This window comes from Peromyscus maniculatus, chromosome 1 (assembly GCF_049852395.1).
Source record: "Peromyscus maniculatus bairdii isolate BWxNUB_F1_BW_parent chromosome 1, HU_Pman_BW_mat_3.1, whole genome shotgun sequence".
Lineage (NCBI taxonomy): Eukaryota > Metazoa > Chordata > Mammalia > Rodentia > Cricetidae > Peromyscus > Peromyscus maniculatus.
In genome coordinates, this window is record NC_134852.1 from 78,418,438 (window position 1) to 78,440,835 (window position 22,398).

General features: G+C 45.5%; 1 long non-coding RNA gene across 1 annotated transcript; it reads right to left on the reverse strand.

Moving 5' to 3' along the window:
• Window positions 1-1,066: 1,066 nt before the first annotated feature.
• LOC143272055 (uncharacterized) lies at window positions 1,067-17,253 on the reverse strand. Its single transcript, XR_013049443.1, has 3 exons — window positions 17,108-17,253; window positions 15,953-16,055; window positions 1,067-1,421 (listed from the first exon to the last, which is right to left on the reverse strand). It is a non-coding gene; the product is annotated as an uncharacterized LOC143272055 (long non-coding RNA).
• Between the last annotated feature and the right edge of the window lie 5,145 nt (window positions 17,254-22,398).

Here is a 22,398-nt window from a genome sequence, read left to right on the forward strand (position 1 = left end):
AATCTCAGAAGGAACTGGTATAGTTCTCACAGGACCCCAGTTAGTCCCCTCAGGACAGGGATATTAAAACAAATTGCTCTCTCTGTGTTTTCTGGCTTCCCGTTTCATCCTGTGATTTCTTTCCCTCATGTATATTCCTGCATGGTATCATCAACCATACAGCACAGCCTAGGAGAACCAAAGCGGCTGAGACGATACCGGTATCATGATCTCAAATCCTCAAAACCATGAGCTATGGAACTGTCTTCCTCTAGAAAATGACCAGTCCAGTCCTTGAGGCCATGGACTCTTTGATCTCCCACAGCTTCCTGGGGGAATATAATCCCACTTGTGGTAGACTGGGTGGATAAATGAGAGGACCAAGCCTCCAGGGACAGGTGGGGAGCTCATGAACTCCTCTGTTTATGAAGCTGAGAGCACTGGCCTTGCGGCTCCCAGTGGCTTGGTGCTCCCCTCTGCTATCAGAAGGACCCGAGGCATGGCGGGTCTCCCAGGGCTCTATAATCTGGCCATTCTGATGTCTGGGGCCTTGCTGCCCCTCACAGGGCTAACCCATGCTTCTCTAGGGAACAATTCCATTTTCAAATGCAAAGCAGCCCACTTATAGTTTCTACCCCAAACCTCCCTTTTCTTCCTTGGCCATTATCCATCTGTGCTCATCACCTCAACAGCAGGTGCAAACCAGCCAGCAGAGTCCCTCTACCCAGGGCTGCTGGGATTATTCCAGAAGCCCCACCTGCCTACCCCATTCCCTTATCATCTGTTCCTTCCCAGGCTTTTGTCCGCATTGCTCTCCTGCTCCCTCGGGTTCTTGTCAGAGCCCGGCGTTTCCATGCACAGCCCCCCACAGAAAGTTCCCGACTTCGGGACTGTACACTGCCCTCTCTATGGCAGTTGTCTCCTGCCCTACCTCGGCTTTTCGGCTACTGCCCTATTCTAAAACAAGAGGCAAAGAATGGAACGAGCAGACTCTCCAACAGACTCACGACAGGACCGCGGGCAGACACCCAAGCCTGCTTGCTGATCTCACAAGAGGGGAGCAGATGCGTCATTAGGTTGTGTCTAAGCAAGTGGTCAGTGGCCAGCTCACACCCTTCCATGCTCAGCAGCCCACCCTCCTGTGGCCTATGCTTCCTCTCAGTTAGAAAATGAGGCTGGTTTTTCCTGGCTCTCCTCTGAAAGAGAAAACACTAATAAATCAAACACCAAAATATTTATTCCTCTTGTCTCATTGTCATGTATACTTCCTGAGGTCTTCAGCACCTCTCTCTCTCTCTCTCCACCCTGGAGATTTGTGTAAGACCACGGTACATATCCACAGTACATATAACTCACCAGGACTCCAATTGCCCTCCAGAGGCCTGACAGAATTACCGGCTTGCCAGATTTGAGGCCTGGGGCTGATAGGTAGGTGAAAACACCTAAAAAAAGAAATCTCATTTAGCTGTGAGTAATTAATCTCCCAGAATGATCCAGAAGCATCCATCACTGTTCAGAGTGGGGAGGCCACCAATCAACAAAGAATGCTAAGAGGTTACTGAAGGCATGTGGGGGGTGAGGGGTGGCGTTCTCTGTCCTCAAGTCATCTTTCAGGGCCAGAGCGCAGAGCGCTTGCCACTCACTCTGCATCCTGGAGCCCAGGAGAATCTCACAGAGGGGAACCTGGAGGAGAAGGATGGGCAAGCCGAAGGCCATAAAGGGGAGAGCCTTCAAGGGAGCAGTGGTGGGTGGAAGTTGCTGGCACCTGAGTGCTGCATTATGGAGCGATACAAGTAGAAACCGACGATGTAGAGACCACCGTACTTCTCGTTCAGACCCAAGGACTCTTCCCCCAGGCCTGTAGCAAACACAGGACTCAGGGGATCCTGGATGAATGAGTTCAAGAGGCCACTATGTGCAAATACTCAGGACCCTGAAAGCCAGACTGACAGCATTCTGCCTGGGAGAAGGCTAGCTGGGCTCCAGGCACAAAAGGACACCTAATTAGACTGTGCTGCTCCTGCAGAGACTACAGCCAAGATAACCAGGGGTGTTTTAGGGCTAAGCTGGATGAGCCGGTTAAGCCTTGCTTTTAAAATAAATAGTTTGTACTGTTTGTGCCCCAAGGACAAAATACAAAGTATGCTTCCCGGAGCCTGCCTTGTTACCCCTTGCAGCATGCATATGCAAAGCATTAGCCTGCAAACTCCCCCACCAGGCTTGTTTAGAGAATAAAGGCGCTTGCCAAGGTCACACAGCCCATCGGGGTGATGCTGAAGCGGCAATGACCCTCAGCCCACAGCCCCAACAGTGCCTCTCTCTGATCCGTTTCTTCCTGCTTCAGCCAAGGCCTGAGGCCAACCTACCGAACCACGGGCTGCCCCTCTCTGGCTCTAAAGCCTAATAGGTCTCCCCTTCCAGGGCATCGAAGATGCTGTCCCTCTCCAGGGACGAGAGCTTGCTCAAAGCAGTGTGGCTCTGTCTCTGGTGATGGCCACCTTGGGGGCCAGGTGGGAAGAGCCCCAGAAAGGAAAAGGAGATGGCTCACGCATGCCTGAGAGAAAGCAGAGGGGACATAGCAGTCAGATCTGGATGTGGGCCTGGCCTCTCCCATGGGGAACAGTCGGGTGGTAGCATTTCCCAGCCATGGGCAAGAAGTTTCCCTCACCGGAGTGGACCTTCTTCACCTCAAGGCCTCAGCATCATTCTGTAAGTCACAGTTTCTCCTGACACTGGAAAGCAGGCCTCTCCCACTCAACAATTTCAGGATTTATTGAGCTCTTAATATCTGTGGATATCAGGGTTCGGTGAGCACCTCTAAAGAGGGGTTCCAGGTTCTTGTGTCCCAGAACAGAGAACAGTCAGAGATGTGATTAGACACACTTCTGAGGAGGGAGCTGGCCACAGCCAAGTTCAGTTGCTCACAGGGCCCGGGTGCACAAAAGGCTTATCTTTATGTTCCCATCTGCACAGCACAGGCTTTCTTGCACAAGTGCATTCACATGTCACTGTATATACAATGTCATGCATCATGTTGTACATACAATGTTATTCATGTGTCTTATTAGCATTTTAAATCTTGACTTATAGATGTATGTTTTAGCATTAGAATGAGCCACAGGTCACCTGCAGATGCTCTGGGGTGCCTCAGTGCTGCTCCAATGGGAATTGAGTTGCCCTTGGCTGGGGGAACCCAGTCCTCCTCTTCGACAACTTGTCCCTTTCATGGTAACTTCAGCCTTGGTTCAGTCTCTCCTAGGACCTCATCCCTACTGCCATCCTCCTGCCTCACCAATGCCAGGCACTATGCAGGTTCCCATCTGTGTGGTAACTTCTACAAGAAGAGAGTGAGTGCTGTTCGGAGCACTTGAGACACCAAGGAACACATTGGTAAATGCACAGAGCTCACGGCCTGCCACTTGTGTACCACAGAGGTTCTGTGCAATTGAGTTTAGGAAGACCATTAATCATAGTCAGAGAGACTGAATTCCAGAGGTGGGTCTATCTATCTACCAGAACATGGAAGCTTGGCCTCACGTCAAGATGACAATGACCACATGCCTGAGATTCTACCAGCCCAGATTGCCATGCCAACATTCTCAGACCCAAACCTCTCACCCACTTCACGGATCTAAGAGAGCTAGGCTCTGCCATTGGAGCAGGGCTCCTCTGGAAAGAGCTGACACATACCAATGCTAGTCAGGCCAAGATCTGGTGCAGTCCACTCCTCTTAGGCCCAGGAAGAAAGGCTCTGTGCGGCCCTACCAGGTGATTAAATACACGTGCCCAGGAGGTTGAACAGCACCGTGAACTGGTCCTGAGCACACACCTGAGAATAGAAAAGGGTCTCAGTCTGCTCTGGATGCCAACAGCATGGGTGGCTTGAGTGGCAGTCACCCTTCTGAAAGACAGAGGTCCACAGCAAAGTCTGGCAGGGTTTGGTTTCTAGCTCAGGTTCTTTCAGACTTCCATGTGGCTGCTGTCCTGACAGGCTCTTTCTTCTGAGGTCAGGGGAGGGAGGAAGCTCCGCTGTCACTTTTCATAAGGACGCTAATCGCATAGGACCAGGGTCCCATCTTTGTGACTTTATTTAATGTTTATTGCCTCCTTCTATGCTTCTATTTCCAAACACACATCGGAGGTTAGGGTTTTACTTTGAGGGAGATGCAAGTCAGCCATCCTTGGCAGGCAGACCAGCTACTCTGAGAGCAGGACAAAGGAAAGGTCACCTCACCAGAATGCGCCTGCATTTCTGGAGTGCATCAGGACCCATGCGAGAGTATGCCAGTATAGAGTGACCTGATGTGTCTTCAACAGAACTGTGTGGCGAGGGGACCACGATCAGGCCCTGCCAGCTGTGACCAACCAGCATCCCAGCAGCTGAGGAAGATCCACCATTACATGGGAGGGGAGCACATTTCCCATCTAACCCTGCAGGTTAAGATCCCCTGGAGATGATGGGGAGATAGGCTTGTATCGCCAAATAACTATGAAAGTGCTCTAGAAGCAAAGGTCAACTTAAACACCTACAAGGCCCAAAGAATGCTTATGTACTTGATGGCCACAGCAGCGCAGTTACCCCTAACAATCCCCTGGTTATGAGAATCCCACAGAAATTTGTTCAGCTGCTCAAGCCCCACATGTAAAATGGCCTAGTATTTGACCAGAATCCATGCATATCCTCCTCTGACTTACAGTTCTTTCCAGATGACTTATAATACCTAAGACAGTGTAAACACTGTTTAAATAGCTGATGTTCTGTATCATTTAAGGAATGATGACATCAGTCTGCACATATTCACCATAGATGCAATGTTTTGTTCCAAATATTTTCAATCTGTTGTTGACTGAATCCGCAGGTGAGGAGCCCGTGGACATGGGGCCAACTGCCCTTGGGTAGGTGTCTCCCTCCTCCCTATTCCCCTACAGTCTCTCCAAGTTGATGGAAGCAGAATTCCCAATGGGGAAAGCCCCAAGACACCAATCCTCCGGGCAGGTGTCCTGCCCAAGTCTGGGAGGAGGAGCTGAGTCAAATTCAAGTGAAATTCAGAGTTGGACTGTGCCACAGAATGAGATATTTTTATTACCGGATTGGGACCATGTTTTGCAACTTAAATTGACTTGACAAAGTAGCTGGAGAACTATTATTATTATCTAGAAGAGACTAGAAAATTCTTGGGGCTGAAGTTTTCAGGGAGGAGCAGGGGAGGAGCCAGGCTCCTGAGTGGCTTTATGGGAGCAGTGAGAGGCAGCATGAACACACTCCATGGGCAACCTTGACACTGGGCTGGTGTGTCTTCATGGTTCAGCTTTCTTGTAGAATAGGGGTGATACGGCCTACCATGAAAGACTACTCTGAAAAAAAATCAACCACGTATGTTAGTGACCACAAACCCTAGGACAGTGCCAGGTACACACAAGTTCAAAGACATGACAGCGTTGCTGCTGTTGTTTGTGATAGTAATGGTAACTGGGGTGAGGGTGTTGGAGAAGCCCTGTAAGCCGGAAGTCCCTGCAGCTCCAGGCTTGCTGTGTGTCCTGGCTTCCAAGGGTGACTCTCCTGATTAAGTCAGCTTCCGGTACTACAGAACTTTAAGGAAGTCCCAAACTGCTAGGAAATGTGGCCTCTCTCCTCGGCCTAATGCAACTGTTAGGTTTTATGTGGAAATCTTAGACCTCTACTTTTCATTTGGTCTTCATTTAGAGCTTTGAAAATATAAGATGTGCCGTCTATGACTTCTCCCCAGACTCTCACTGAATACTAAGTGCTATTTTCCAGAACACTCGGCATCTGGAGAGCTATCTAGCCCTTGGGATCACCCATGGAGTTGGACTAATACCAAAGACTGGTTACCACAATACATCATCTACTCTTGAATATCATTAAAGCCAGCTTGGTTCTGAGAAACCTTAAACCTTCAACCTTTGGCTCACTTCTGCCTTTTCTCAGTCTTATAGAGTATGATTAATGGTGACACCATGCCACAAAAGTTACGTGTGGCTCAAAACTCTAATTCACAATTGATGAGTCCTTTAACAATGGCCCTGGATAGTGTGGTGTTAATGGCTAGCCCTGGTGGTCTACTCCTAATCAGAAGTCCAGTACTAAGTCTACCTTGCGTTTTACAGCCTCTCCATTGGAGCCTGGTGTCTGGTCTCTGGGACAAGAGCTTTACTTAACGGTTAATAATTATGTGCAATTGGCTAGAGATGAAGAGGCATTCTGGAAGTTACTGCTTCACCTTCCTGGAGATAAGATGGGAAATGTGATGTTTTTTAAGTTATTGGCCTTCACATGGATCATCTTCCTATAGATCTGGAGAGACAGAAACCTGTGACCAGGAACCTTGGAAGGCAGCCAGAGCCAGTGGCTGTGTGGGATGACACGAAACTCTCACAAGCCTGCAGGGGGGTGAAAGGGCATTTGAAACTCTGCAGGAATGAAGACACTGAGAAGCCATGAAAAGGAAGACCTGGGAGCGGGGCAGCAAAGACATGTGAATCAACACAAAGAAATAACCAGCCCTGGTCACTATGCAGGGGAATGTAAAGGATAGCAGAATCAGTTTTACTCACTCATTTTCTCACTTGATTTTACATTTTAATATTTCTGAAGATTATAATTACTTCATTTCCCCATTCTCCTTCCTGCCTCCTCCCCCTCCCCCACACCCCTGCCTTGCTCCCATTGAAAATCACAGCTTCATTTTCTTTAATTGTTGTTGTTGGTGGTGGTGGTGGTGATGTGTGTGTGTGTGTGTGTGTGTGTGTGTGTGTGTATGTGTGTGTGTGTGTGTGTGTGTGTTCCTAAATATATAATTATAACCTTCTTGGTCTGTATAATATATATTTGTATGTATGTTTTCAGAGCTGACCATTTGCCTTTGGATACCAACTGGCATGCTCCTCCCTAGGGAAGAATATTTCTCCTGGTCTCAGCATTCTTTACTTGTCCGTAGTTCTTGGTCTATGTCTGAGGCCTCGTGTGCTTTCCCATATACACTACGTGTGCTGGCTAGTCTTATGTCAACTGGACACAAACTATAGTCATTCTCAGAGGAAGAAACCTCAACTGAGAAAATGTCCCCATAAGATCAGGGTGTGGGCCAGCCTGTAGAGCATTTTCTTAGTGACTGATGGAGGAGGGCCCAGGCCATTGTGGGTAGTGGCGTCTCTGGCCTTGTGGTCCTGGGTTCTATAAGAAAGCAGGCTGAGCAAGCCATACGGAGCAAGGCAGTGAGCAGCACCCCTCCACATCCTCTGCATCAGCTCCTGCCTCCAGGTTCCCTGCCTTGTTTGGGTTCCTGTCCTGACTTCCTCCAATGGTGAACAGTGATATGGAAGTGTAAGCCAAATAAACCCTCCCCCCGCCCCCAATTTGCTATTTGGTCATGGTGTTTTATCACAGCAATAGTAACCCAGACTAAGACACTATGGAATACTTTTCAGCTGTAAAGGAAAAGTTAAATCATGGAGTTTGCAGGTAAATGGATAGAACTAGAAAAGATCATATTGAGTGAGGTAATCCTAACCCAGAAAAGTGAATGTCACATGTTCTCTCATTGGAGGCTCCTAGCTCTAAATCTTCAGTTGTATGTCCATAGTCTGGAGGAACTGCAGAACCCAGGAAAGGAAGAGACCATTGCTGGGGTATGGGAGTGAGGGACCAATAGAGAGGAGACGAGCAGGGCACAAATGCCCTAACTGGGGAAGGGAAGGGAGATAAATACAGAAGAAAGGAAAGTGGTAAAAAAAAAACAAACCAAAAAACAGAAAAACAGAAAGGATGTCTGCAAAGTTCATAAAGAGTCATACTATTAACTATCTAGCTTTAAAAACTATAATGCATCTAAGTTTGGGTATAAATACACAAATATTGTTTAAAATTTTTTCATCTTGGCTGACAATGCTCCCTCCGAGAGCCAAAGACCACTGAGCAAAAACCCCAACACCAAGCATGAAAGGCCTTCTTCTGAGTTGTTGGTCAGGGCTGTCCATGAAACTCCCCAAATATTACAGTCAATTGCCACTGACCTCGGTTGTCCCCCACCCCCAGGTGGAAAGTAAGTGCCTATTGCTGAAGATGTCATACTTCTCAGTCAAGGCCCAGAAGCCCTGGTCTGGACCTGAACTGAAAGCCTCCTCTTTGAGGACTAGCTTTCATGGAACCAGAAGGCACCACACAAGCTTTCAAAGGAGGGAAGCCACCAACAGTCCTACCCAGCTACGATGCCTATGAACCACAACAAGTACCAGCATGGGATGATAACCCCAAGTGTGCAGTCGTGGCATCCATACCTTGGTGGTAACCAACAACTTTATAATTGGACTTAGGCCCTCTCAAGAAGAGGAAATCATGGCCGGTCCTAGAAACTTGGCCAACTACCCAGGGCAAGTGAAGCCATGCATCTTAGAGAAGAACCTAACAACCACCACTTTACCATCCATCTTAATCCCTAACTACATTCTAAATACCTGTCCTTATGCCCACAGAGAAGAGCAGTTCTCGTCCCTCATGATAGAAATTTCTCTTTGCAATAGACAGGCCATCACAGAAAGCCACACTGACCAAACCAGAACTGTGGCCCCCGTCCCACTGATACATCTATAGCACAACCTCTGCCCCTAAGGCTTGGAGCACATTGCAGAAGAAGAGGGGAGTGGGAAGATGGGAAATGTTGTGTTAATGACCCACAAGCCTCGAGTGAACCAAGACACACTCTGGGCAGGAAAGTGGGCATGACTGATCACACCCGCGGAAGCTTCGGATAAGGAGATCCACATACCAAACCCATCGACCTCTGCTACTTCCAGAATGCAGAGGAACTGGCCTGCAGATGGACTCTTCCATCCCCAAAGTTCCCCCCTTTCCATCGTATAAAACCACACCATGCACACACAGTCCCCACTTCTGCAGAGAAACTGCGGCCTTCAGCTTCTGCAGACGCCTGTCTGCCTGTTTTCTTTTATTTCCAAGTCAATTCCACCAATCCTGATCTAGTAAGAGCTGGAGGAACTTGCTGTGAAACAGTGTCTCTTTCTTATTTAAAGGCAACTACATAAACACTAATTATAAGTCTGTGTTGGTGGGCATGTACTGTATGGATATTAATTTGTGATACAACAATTAACTGAAAAGCAAAGCAAGAAAGCAAGCCTGTTTATAATTGCTATCAAAAGATCAAATATTTTGGAACAAATTTAACCAAGAAGGCGAAAGATCTGTACAATTAAAACTAAAACATCAATGAAAGAAGTTAGGGGAGGCATAAATGAATAAAAAAATATATTCTGTGCGCATGTATTAGAAGAATAGTGCTAAAATGTCCACACTATTGAAAGTGACTTACAGACACAGTATAGTTCATATAAAATACCAATGACATTTCTCATTGAATTAGAAAAACACAATCATTTCTAAAACTCAAATGGAACCACAAAAGAATAGTCAAAATACTCTTAAAGTGAGTAAAGCTAGAGGCATCACAGTTCTTGACTTGAAAATATACTACAAAGATATCATAACCAAAACATGCTAATGATTATAAGAAGCAGATTAGTCAGTGGAACAATATACCACACACACGGAAATAAATTCACACACAGTTGACTTTCACAGATTTGCCAAAAAACACCCAATGGTGATAGACCTGGCTTCCATAACTTGAGCCAGAAGAACCAGACAGCCTCATACAGAAGAAGTTATAGCCGCATACAGGAAAATGAAATCAAAACCTTATCTCATGCTAGTCACAAAAACATTCCCAGTGGGTTAAACACTGAAATCTAAGACCTAAGACTGTAAACATACTATAATGAACATGAAGAAAAGTTCCAAAAATTGTTCTGAGGAATCAAGTTTTAGTTATGACTAAAAAACAACAAAAACAAAAAAACCCCGGGGGTAACAGAACAAAAAAATAAGAAAATGGTTTATATCCAAATCAAAAGCTTCTGCATCACAAAGCAATCAGGAAAGGGACAGGCTGCAAACAAAAGACATGTCTACAAGATGTACATCCAATGAGGGGATAACATGTAAAATGTACATAGGTAGTATATGTAAAATACAAAAGGGATTCAGTTCAACACCTACGAAAAGAACCTGGCTTTAAAATGGACAAAGGGTCCCAGCAGTCACTTCTCAAAAGGACACCTAAAAATATGTTCTTTAATCCCAGCACCTGGGAGGCAGAGGCAGGTGGATCTCTATGAGTTAGAGGCCATCCATCCTGGTCTACAAAGTGAATTCCAGGACAGGCAGAGCTATACACACACACACACACACACACACACACACACACACACACACACACACTCACACTCACACACAAAAAAAAGGAAAGAGAGAATGAAGAAATAAAAGATGACAGTGTAATGTCTCTTGCCCTTGTTACTATGACTGGTATCAGAAGATGAAGACTAACTGTATAAGCTGATGACATGATCACTACATAGTATGGTTAAAGGGGAGGTTTTTATTATAGATGAGACGGAGGAAGGGAGGGAGGGAGGGAGGGAGGGAGGGAGAGTAGTCAGAGGCATCTGGAAGAGTCCAGAGCAGGGAGAGCAAGTAGCAGACTGAACATGTCCTGCTATGGACAAGGCATAGCAGGGATAGAGAGAAACTGAGGCAGGGGCATCTCGAGAGCAGCAGGGTTATAAAAGGAGAAGGAGTAGCTGCGGGGAGGGAAGCCCAGGAGCTGGAAACATTTAGGAAGGGCTAGGATGCTAGCCTGGACTTTGAAATGTGTAGCAGGGACTTGTGATGGTGAAGGAGACTGGAGGCCAGCGTGAGCTTAGATATGCTGAGAGTCATCACAGGGAGCCATTTGTTCTTCTGCCAGAACGGGAGATGGCTCCTTTTGGTAGAGGGGAACAGTTTCTGAGGAATGCTGGCTTTTATCTAGCTGCCAGAAATCCTTCTATAGTCCAGCCTGAGGCTGTTTCTAGATATTTTGGACTACCTTTTGGAGTTTGGAGAACTGGAGTTTCCTTTGGACCTAACAATGACAAGTGTTGGCGAGGAGGTAAAGAAAGGGAACCCTAGCCTTGCTGGTGGAAGTTACAGAGACAGCTTTTATGGAAAAACAGTTGGGGTTCTCAGAAGGGGAAACATTTTGCTGCCATGGCACAGCAACCCCAATGGAAATGAAATTAGTGTCAGACTGACAGACATCTGCAGTCCATGTTTACTATACCTATAGTAACCAAGATGTGGAAGCAGCCTGTGTGTCCATCTACAGTGCAAGGCTACACTGTGTGACCCAGATACAGTGAAAAATGATTCTATCTAACAAAAAAGATGGATCAGGGGTAGTGTGGTGGTTTGAATGAGAATACCCCCCCATAGGCTCATAGAATTGAGTGGCACTATTGAAAGGATTAGGGGGTGTGGCCTTGTTGTAGGAAGTGTATTATTGCACCATTGGGGGTGGGCTTTCAGGTTTCAAAAGCCCATGCCAAGCCCAGAGTCTCTCTCTTCCTGCTGCCTGCAGATCTGGATGGAGAACTCTCAGCTACTTTTCCAGCATCATGTCTGTCGGCACGTTGCCATGCTTCTCACCATGACAATGGACTAAACCTCTGAAAACTGTAAGCCAGCCCCAATTAAATGTTTTTCTTTAAAGGAGTGGCCATGGTCATGGTGTCTTCTCACAGCAATAGACACCCTAAGGCAGGTAGGGAGATGGTTCAAAGGGCAGTAGCAGTTGCCTTGAAAAGCTGACAACCTGAGTTCAGTCCCTGGAAATCACGGAAAAGGCCAACTCCACTGGAGTGTACCTATAATCTAAGTACTCTTGTGACAAGATGGGTGAGGAGACAGGATATTCAGCTAGATGCTCACAGCACAGCAGCACAAACAGCAAGAGAAACCCTGCCTCAGAACAAGTGGAAGCAAATAATTCAGTCTTGAAATGCATCATGTAAAAGCATGCATGCAGAAGTATGAGTGTGCACACATACACATACACACAATCACATGAACATGTACATAAACTACACCACACACACACACACACACACACACACACACACACACACACACACACAAATAATTAAAAAAACATTGAATTCACAAAAGCAGAGAGTAGAATGGTAATTGCCAGAAAGTGAGTCAGGAGTGTGGCTGCATGTGGACAAGGTACAAAATTCAAACAAGAGGAGTAAATTGAAAAGGTCACTTGTGCAACCACATAGTGACCACACTTACTAACAATGACAACAGGTTTTAAGTTTTCTCAGTACTAAAAAAACAGGAAATACGTGAGGACAGCCTGTGTGTCCATCTACAGTGCAAGGCTACACTGTGTGACCCAGATACAGTGGAAAATGATTCTATCTTTAAAAAGAAGGACATCCTGATACTTGTAAGAACATCATGAGTGAACCTGGAGGCTAAGTGAATAATTCAGCCACAAAAAGAATATCCATGCCATCTCTCTTACATATGGATATATATATATGTATATATATATAACCAACATATATAACCATTCTACAGTGAGTACATATTTCAAACCAGCATATTGTATATATTACAGTTCTTTGTTGATTCGAGTCTTATTTTGTAAAGTTCTACTAAATAGAAGGTAGAAGGAAAGAAATGACCAGAGCAAGACAGAGCAAGTCCAGTTCCCAGAGCCACAGAAGTCTACGAAGTCTACTTCAGCTGTAGAGTCTTGCTCTTTACTGCAGCCAACCTCCTTAGTGTTCACAAGAAAGAAGAGGCTGTCAGTCCCGCACAGGCCTGCAGGAGCACAGATTTGGCACACTGTTAGAGCAGACAGAAGAGGAGGCCAGTGGATGGCTGAAGGTCAACAGTAAAAATTAGTAGAGTCGGGGTTGGGGATTTAGCTCAGTGGTAGAGCGCCTGCCTAGCAAGCACAAGGCCCTGGGTTCAGTTCTCAGCTCAAAAAAAAAAAAAAAATTCATAGAGTCAGATCAAATCTCTTCCCTCAGGGTTCAGGGAACTCTGCAGAAGAAGAGGCAGAGAGAATGTAAGAGCCAGAGGGGATGGAGGACACCAAGGAAACAAGGCTTTCTAAACACTGCCTGACTGATGCACGGATGACCTCAGAGACTGTGGCAGCATGCACAGGGTCTGCATGGATCTGCCCAGGAGGCGTCCCAGCCCTGAGAGAGAGGGGAAGTGGATACAAGCCAACATCCCTAACCCAGAAGCTAGCTCCAACTGATAACCACTTGCAAATGAAAAATTAATTTTCTCGAAGGGAGTCTCACAGGGTAGACAAACCACTATTAAGGGCAGGCCCTGTGCCCAGCAGTAGATGGCCAACACTAAATGTACTCTATGGCACCTTTGGAGAATCTTCGTCTTACAATGTTTTGTCAGTAAACCAAAGACCTTACAGGTCCTATACTTATATATTATGGCTCCTGGTTTTGTGGGGGCCCTTTTTGGGTATTTTGTTTTTTTTGGGGGGGGGTTATTTGGTTTGGTTGTTTGTGTTTGTTTTTGGGGTTTTTTGAGACAAAGTTTCTCTGTGTAGCCCTGGCTTTCCTGGAAGTCGCTCTGTAGATCAGGCTGGCCTTGAACTCACAGAGATCATCCTGCCTCTGCCTCTCCATGGACAGGGAAGAAAGGCGTGTGCCTGGGCAGGGTTTGACGTTTGATGGCTTCTCGTGTATAAGAGCATGTGCGTCTCTACATCTGTAGTATTTCTTTGTCCTTTTTCTCCCGCTCTTTTCCTTCTGTTTGATTGTCCTGTTCTGGTTTGTTTGGTTTGGTTTTAACTTATTATATTTTATTATTATTTCTTAGATGTCTGTTTGTTTTCTAACAAGGGACAGAGAGCGTCTGGATCCTGATGGGAGGGGAAATAGGGAAGGCCTAGAAGGAGTTGGGGAGGGGAAACATAATCAGAATGTATTGTACTAAAAAAAATCCACTTTCAATAAAAGAAAAATGGAGAGAACCCGTGGAGTCGGAAGACTTGTACTTGAACCTCAGATGTGGCTTCAAGGGGCACTGGCACCTGGGACATTATCTAGCCACATCCGTTGCCAATTTTCCCTCCTCTGAGGTGGAGAAACACATTCCTAACTGTAAGGCTGTCTTAAGAATGAACTGAGAGCCGGGTGTGGTGGCCACACCTTTAATCCCAACACTGGGAAGCAGAGGCAGGTGGATCTCTGTGAGTTCGAGGCCAGCCTGGGCTACACAGCAAGTGCCAGTCATCCAGGGCTACACAGAGAGGCCCTGCCTCAAAAAAAAAAAAAAAAAAAAGGAATGAACTGTGCTCAGCTTCCTGGCCACCTAGCCACGTGCCATAGAACTCTCCCGTGGTTATATGTGGCCACACTATAGGCCCAGAATCAGCAGGGCTGAGAACTGCAGACTAAGACATCTAAAACTGTCAGCGAAGTAAGCAACACCCCACCCCCACCCCCACCCCCACCCCACCCCACCCCCACCCCCACTCCCCCGTCACAGCAATACGCTGACAAATACAATCTATTTCTGGAAAATATTACCAAATCAAACCTCCTTATGCCACCTCACCCAGAAAACCCAATTTCCCTGTCTTTGCTACCATTATATACTTGCATGTTCCTCCTGTACAATTTACCATGCTGCACTTTGCCTAGGAAAAGAATGAACTATTTCATAGCTCATAAAATACAGTTGATACAGTAAATGCTTTTTTTTTTAAAGCATAAAGGAGCAATGAAGGAGCAGAGCTGTATAGTAGCAAGGGATTTGTACACTACTAAAATTAAGTTACACATTCGATTGTGATACACATTAAGTTGTTAAGATGTTAATGGCAACTATCAAGGCAAATACTAAGGATATAACTTAAAACCATACAGAGAAGCAACAAGGAATTAAAACAAGAGTATATCTTCACACACAAAAAAGATCGTAATAAAGATGTAAGGTAGAAGATTTGTGGAAAACCAACAGAATCCATGGAAACTACACCCTATCTATAATCACATTAAATATAAATGCATTAAACTGTCCAATTAAAAGGCACAAACTGTCAGCAAGTTAAATAAATGTCCATGCTGTATGCTATCTACGTGACATTCCACTTTAGGATCAAAGATATAAATGTACAATGTTAGCAAGAAACACACTGTGCAAACAGTACTGAAAGAGAGAGAAGCTGTACCAGCATCACACAAAACTGAGGGAATGGCCCAAGCTGCCGATAGAGACAGAGGAAAGTTTAAGATAATGAAGGGTCAAATTTGCATATCACATATCAATAGAATAGTAGTAATATTACACATATCAATAGAATAGTAGTAATATTACACATGTCAATAGAATGGGATATAATGCAAAAGGGAAGAGCAAATGATTACCTCAATAGCTTCAGAAGTACTGGACAAAAATACCACTCATTTCACAATTAATACATTCAGTACACTGGAAATAGATGGACACTTTAGGAGTGTTAGCATGTGAAGGTGGCCGAGCAGAAGCCCCAAGCTCTTATCTTCCCACCAAATACAGCCAAAACAGTAAATGAACAACTCCATTCAAATGAAAGTAACTAAATGAGTAGGCTATGGTTTGAATCTGAAAAGTCCCCCGTAAGAGGACACAAGTGGCTCCCATCACCACCCTGGACACCTACAGTCCTCTCAGGCACTATGGCCAGCTGAAGGAGCTGGCTACAGTCTACACAGCTGCACACTCCTCCAGTAATGTCCCTTACACCCACAGCCTATTCAGCTACTACACTATATTGCACTGGAGTAAGAGCTGGCCTCCTCTGCCATGGCATCCTTCTATTTCTGAAGGGCTGTTTTAAGATCACAGATTCCACCTTGTCATCCTAGGAATCTGCATCAGATGATCTCATTGATTACATCTATATGCTAAGATCCAGGCTCTACAATAGTTAAGACCCCAACCCCTATACCACAGTTGTCTAAGAGACATAATGACCAATGCGACTTATAAGAGAAAGCATTTAATTGGGAGCTTGCTTACATTACAGAGGATTAGTCCATGACCATCATGGCAGGGAGCATGGCCACAGGCAGGCAGACGTGATGCTGGAGCAGTAACAGAGAGCTTATCTCTGATTCACAGGCTGTAAGTAAAGAGAAAGAGACAGACTGGGAATGGTGTGGGCTTTTGAAACCCCAAAGCCCCAGTGACACACCTCCTTCAACAAGGTCACGCCTCCTGATCCTTTTCAAATAGTTCCACCTGGTAAGAACCAACCGTTCAAATACATGAGTCTATGGGGGCCATTCTCATTCAAACTACCACACCAGCTGCTTTCAGGTCTTGTGCTCTGAGGCCCAGCGCTCCATCACCGCTTGTGAGCCATGGCAGACCCAAGGTGAAGCTGGGGTTTTCTCAGCTATGTCTCCCGTTGTGAGAAAATAAGACCATAAGTGAGCACTCAAAACCTAACTTCAGCATCCCCAGAGACTTCAAGGCACTGCTATCATCACTGATGTTGACCACAGTTGACCCTTCTATGCCTATGCTGAAGTCCACTGCTGGTGAAGGTCTTCCTATGGATGCCAAGCTGTAGACGCCCCCCACCACCCTGTAAAACTTAAAGCAGGGAAAATTATACCCCCAAACACAGAGCCACAAGAATGTAAAAAAGTAAAACAGACATGATAGCATGAATGTAGGGATTTCCCAGCAGCTGACCCCAGAGAACATTTATAAAGTATACGAAGGGAGACTGAAGAGGCGGATTAGGGAAAGTCAACAAGGTTTTGTTGTTGTTTTATTGTTGCCGCTCTGCACTGGCAGGAAGAAAAAATTCAAGAGTTTTCAGCTATCCTGAAAACTTTACAACTGGAAAAAGTCTTTACATCCTCCATTACCACTGGGAAGAGGCTTCTCTCTTTCCTTCATCCTTCCTCTACAGGGCCCCAATCTTTAGGCCTAGTTTCAAAAATTTTTCCCCTTTTTATCGGGGAAAATTCTTTTTTCTTGATTAAAATTTTTTCTCCCTTTTCTAATGGGAAATTTCCTTTCCTTCCCTCTTCTCTATTGGGAACATTTCCTTTATTTAAAATCTTTAGCTGTCTTGCCCTTACTTAACTTTGGTGCCTTCCTGCTTCAACAGTCCAATTAATTGACTGTGAGCTAGATGCACCCATTTCAATTCACTCTTACCTTTTTCTTTTTTCTTTAAAATGCCGGCTGGCCTTCCAAGAGTGTCTGTCAGCTTGTTCCTTCTTTCTCAGATCTCGGTAGGAGCCTCCATTTGTTGCGGTAACGCCCGCGTTACCGATATCCGATACCCGTTCCCATGTTACGGATACCCGTTCACCATGACTGAGCGAGGGGCTGCAGATTAAAAAATAGAGACAAGAGACAGCGAGTCATTCACCATGGCTGAAATGCCGAACGCCAAATGCCGTTTATTGAAAGAGGAAGGAAACCTTAAATACAGGCTTACAACCCAATGGAGGATCCCCGGAGGGCAGAAGTTCGCTACCGAATTTTCTATAGTCTTGCATCTAAGTTGTTTACACCAAGTGCAGGATACAGGAACAAAGAACCTCCAGTGATCTCTCAGGTGATCATTAGGTGAGAAGGAAACCGGCAGGGAATCTGAATAGGGAGGACATCTGGTCAAGGTTGGCAAGCAAGGTGGCAGCCACTCACAGTGGGGAGTTGGGGCCCACAGGTTGGGGCACATGCCTGTAGTCCCAGCTACTCAGGAGGCTGAGACAGGAGGATCGCTTGAGTGCAGGAGTTCTGGGCTATAGTGCACTATGCTGATCGGGTGTCCGCACTAAGTTCGATATCAATATTTTATTAATTACATTTTTTCATTTATTTTACATCCCAACCACAGTTTCCCCTCCCTCCTCTCCTCCCAACCCTCCTCCCCTCTACAACCCCCCCCCAATCTGCTCCTCCTCCATCTCTATTCAGAAAAGATAAGGCCTCCCATGGGCATCAACAAAGCATGGAACATCAAGTAGAAACAGGACCAAGCTCCTCCCCTGCATCAAGGCTGGGTGAGGCAACCCAGCATGGGGAATAGGTTCCCATAAGCCAGCTCAAGCTTCAGGGACAGTGATCCCACTGCTTGAAGCCCCACAAACAAACCAAGATACACAACTATTACACACACACACAGAGGGCCTAGGTCAGTCCCATGCAGGCTCCCTAGCTGTCCACTGAGAGCTCCCAAGAGCCCAGGTCAGCTGTCTCTGTGGGTTCCCCATCATGGCTTTGAATCCCCTGCTTCGTACAGTCTCTCCTCCCTCTCTTCAACATGACTCCCAGAGCTCCACCCAGTGTCAGTAAGGTTTTTAAAAAGTATGGACAATTAATTCAATGACAGCAGAAAAACAACTCAGGACCTGAATGATAAATGTGACATAGAGCTCCATACTGCCAGTCTGCCCCTTATCTGAAATGCTTGGGACCAGAGCTCCTCGGGTTTCAGGGTTTCTCGGATCTGAAATACGTATGTAGACTTTACTGGTTGATCTACCCTATTCCAAAAATTAGAAATTCAAACTGTTTTTGTGCAGTGTGTTGGCACTGAAAACATTCCCTATTTGTGAGCATTTCAAATGCCCCCATAAGGGATGCCCCAACTTACATAATAAAATAATCCAACACAGCTTTTAGATCGAAGACTGTAACAAAGGAAGCAAGGATACAAGGGAGAGCTTGAGCAGCATTAGATCTGAAAGTCTCTGGGTTTGAAGACGGGTCTTTTTAAATCGCCTACTCTGGGGCTGCAGAGATGGCTCAACAGTTAAGAGTGTGTATTGCTCTTCCAGAGGACCAGAGCTCGATTCTCAGAACCTGTAGGTCCAGTTCTAGTGAATCCAATGCCCTGTTCTGGCCTCCAAGGATACTAGGCAAGCATGTGGTACACATACATAAATGCAGGCAAAATTCCCATACACATAATAAAAATAAAACAATTTAAATTACCCAGTCACTGGGGAAAGAAAATAAAAACATTTTTAAGCTAAGGGGTACAACTAAGTGAATAATGTCAACAAAATGTGAGTTTTAGAGAAAGAGACAAAGATAGAAACTTAAACTGAAAATGTTCTGTGGCTTAGGGAAGATCTGGACATCTTTATACATGAAGTTTAAAACTACTCCCCAAAGATTCAGCCTTGAAGGGTTCTATCCAAGGCATGTAAGTAAACTGTCAAAAGCCAATGGCAACATATTTTAAAAGCTGCAAGAGAAAGACATCCAGTTCTGTGTGAAGGGATCACTGAAAGTATATCAGATTTCTCAGCAGAAACCTTGCAGGCCAGGAGAGATTGGAATGGAATCTTCCAAGTGCTGGAAAACAAACCAAAACCAAAACCTGCCATCCAGCAGTTATTTTACCCAGCAAAACTATCCTTCAGAAATGACAGAGAAATAAAGCCTTTTGCAGACAGACAAAAGTTGAGGGAAATCATCACCAACAAAACAAAACTCTTAAGAGAAATCTCAAGTGGGAATGGAAGAATGTTTATTAATTGTTTACATGAAAATACAGGAAGGTATTGAATTCATTCATTAAAGGCAGCCAAGCCCAGAACTTTCCAACAGTATTGTGGTTCTCTGTAATTATGTATATCTTTAATACAAAGACTAAACATTAAAACAATTAAAAATAATTCTAGCTACAGGAAATTGTTAAGGAATATATAATATAAAGGGATGAAGATACAGCTCTGGGGTAGAGAATTTGCCCAGCATATTCAAGATCCTGATTTCAAGTCCCAGAACTGCCAAAAACTTGTGAAATACATTCTTTGTTTTGTTTTGTTTGTTTGTTTATCAAGATAGGATTTCTCTGTGTATCCCTGATTGTCCTGGAACTCGATCCATAGACCAGACTGACCTCTCCGAGATCCTCCTTCTTTGATTATTTCATACATGTAGGGAAACGGGGCTGGCTAAAGAAACCTACCCTGACCCTGGAGCCCAGAACCAGGGAAAGAAACACAGCCTAGGTCTGGGATCTGAGCCAGAGAAATGAACACTTTATCTCCAAATCCAGAACCAAGGAAACATGCCCTGACTCTGAAACCAGTACCAAAGAAACACACTTGGTCCCTAGAATCAGACTCAGTGAAAGAAGCATGGCCTGGCCTTAGAATTAGTGTCAAAAAATGAAGAAAGGCCAGTGAAAGAAACACAGTTTGGCTCTGAGATCAGAGTTATCTCTGCCCCTAGCCCACAAAACTGACCAGTCCCTGAACAGAAAAAACTAATCCCTGGTTGGCTCCGCCCCGAAGAGATCCTATATAAACTACCCTGCCTGGTCAGTTGTGGATTGTTCTCTCTACCCTGATAGAGGCAGCCACTCTTCTGGATTCCTCCTTCCCAAATATATCTCTTTCTCAAAAGAGTTTTGGGCGTGAAGATCTTCATTTCTGGTGCAGAGAAGAACCTTGCTGAGACATCCCGTAGTGGCCAGAGCAAGGTAGGGGCTGAACAGAAGAACCTTGCTGAGACGTCCCTCAGTGGACAGAGCAAGCGAGAGCTGAAAAAGTAACCCTTTTCACTGGAGCCAGAGGAGACTGCTCATTTCTGCAGGGGTTTCCCCTTTTACAGAGTGAAGCAAAAGGAAGCAACATCGTAGCCCAGAGAAGAAGTAGAGCTCTTCTAGGAAGCCCCCTGAAGTGGGGGCTGGGCAAAGCTCAGCTGTAGCAGCTCTCCAGGAGAGGAGCAGGATTGCTATATCCTGTGGGGAGACCATCCCCCCACCACACCAGGTATAGCCTGACTCGGGAACAGTCAGGATACCCTTCCCTGCTCAGCTGTCCTAGCAGCTCCAGGCCTGACTCTCCCGAGCGGTCAGAATACCTTCTATTCCAGGGCTGAGCTGTCTCATCGCAGCTCCAGCTGTCAGAGCTGTCCTAGCAGCTCCAGGGGTCACCTGACTCCCACAAGTAGTCAGGATACCTTTCCCCCAGAGTTGCGAAACTCACGTTTTGGTGCTGAAACCTGGGGCCAAATCCACAGAGTTGCAACAAATTTATTTACATTTTGGTGCCGAAACCTGGAACCAAAACCCCAGAATGGCAACAGTTACCTACAATACATGTATATAATACATTCTGGTCACATTCACTCTCTCTATTTCCCTCCAATGCCCACCAAGCCTCCTCCTCCTTCCAACAACATCCTCTGGTCTGAGGAGGGGTTTACAAACAACTGACCTTTAAACCAGCCTCTGCAGAAACTCTCCACTCCAGCTTCTTCCTTTCTGACTGCCACCTGAAACTGCTCCCTGCAGAGCCTCCTACTGAGATTAGCTGACCCCTCCCCCTCGTTCAGCTGCATACAATAAAACCATCTCTTTGATTAGTGCTATTATAATACTGGTGTTGTATTCCCAGGCTGCTGGCTCATCTCCATCAGAGTGCAGTGCTCACCCAATCCCAGCTTTCCTATACATGTGTCTTTGTGTCTGTCCTTCCTCCATCCCCTCATCTCTCTTGTCAGGTCAATCCTAAAGCTGTGCAGGTTATAGCACATGATCTTACATAGAAAAGATCCCACAGATTCAAACAAAAACTATCAGAACTAATAAATTCTGCAAAGTGGCAGGACATGAAGTCAAATTGCAAAATGAAGCAGTACTGCTGTAGGACAATAGCAGGGTATTTGAAATAGAAATCTAAAGAGCAATCCCATTCACAACAGGTGTAAAATATCCAAGAATATATTTAACCAAAGAGAAAACAGCTCTATGGGATGACAAAGGATGGAGTAAGATCCTGTCTTATTTAGGGCTTCTATTACTGTGATCAAATACCATGACCAAAAACAACTCGGGGAGGAAAGGGTTTATTCACTCACAGTTCATCATCACAAGCAGTAAGGGCAGGAACTCAAGCAGGGCAGGAAGCTGGAGGCAGGAGCTGATGCAGAGGCCTTGGAGGAGTGCTGCATGTTGGCTTGTTCCACATGACTTGCTAACCTGCTTTCTTACAGAACCCAGACCACCAGCCCAGGGATGGCACCATCCTCAATAGTTCGGACCCTCCTCAACAATGACTAATTAAGAAAATGCCCTAGGACTCTCCTCAACAATGACTAATTAAGAAAATGCCCTACATCCAGATCTTTTTTTTTTTTCTGGTTCTTTTGAGATGGGATTTCTCTGTGTAGTCCTGGCTGTCCTGGAACTATCTCTGTAGACCAGGCTGGCCTCGAACTCACTGAAATCCGCCTGGCTCTGCCTCCTGAGTGATGGGATTAAGGGTGTTCACCATCACCACCTGGCTCCTATAGCTGGATCTTGTGGAGAAGAAATTTTCTCAATTGAGGTTCCCTCCTCTCAGATGACTATAGGTTGTATCAAGTTGACAAAAAAATTAGCCAGCACACACTCTGTTTATAGATTTATATTGTTAAGCTGTCCACATTGCCCAACACAATCTGGAGAGTTATTGCAACCTCTATTCAAAGACCAATGC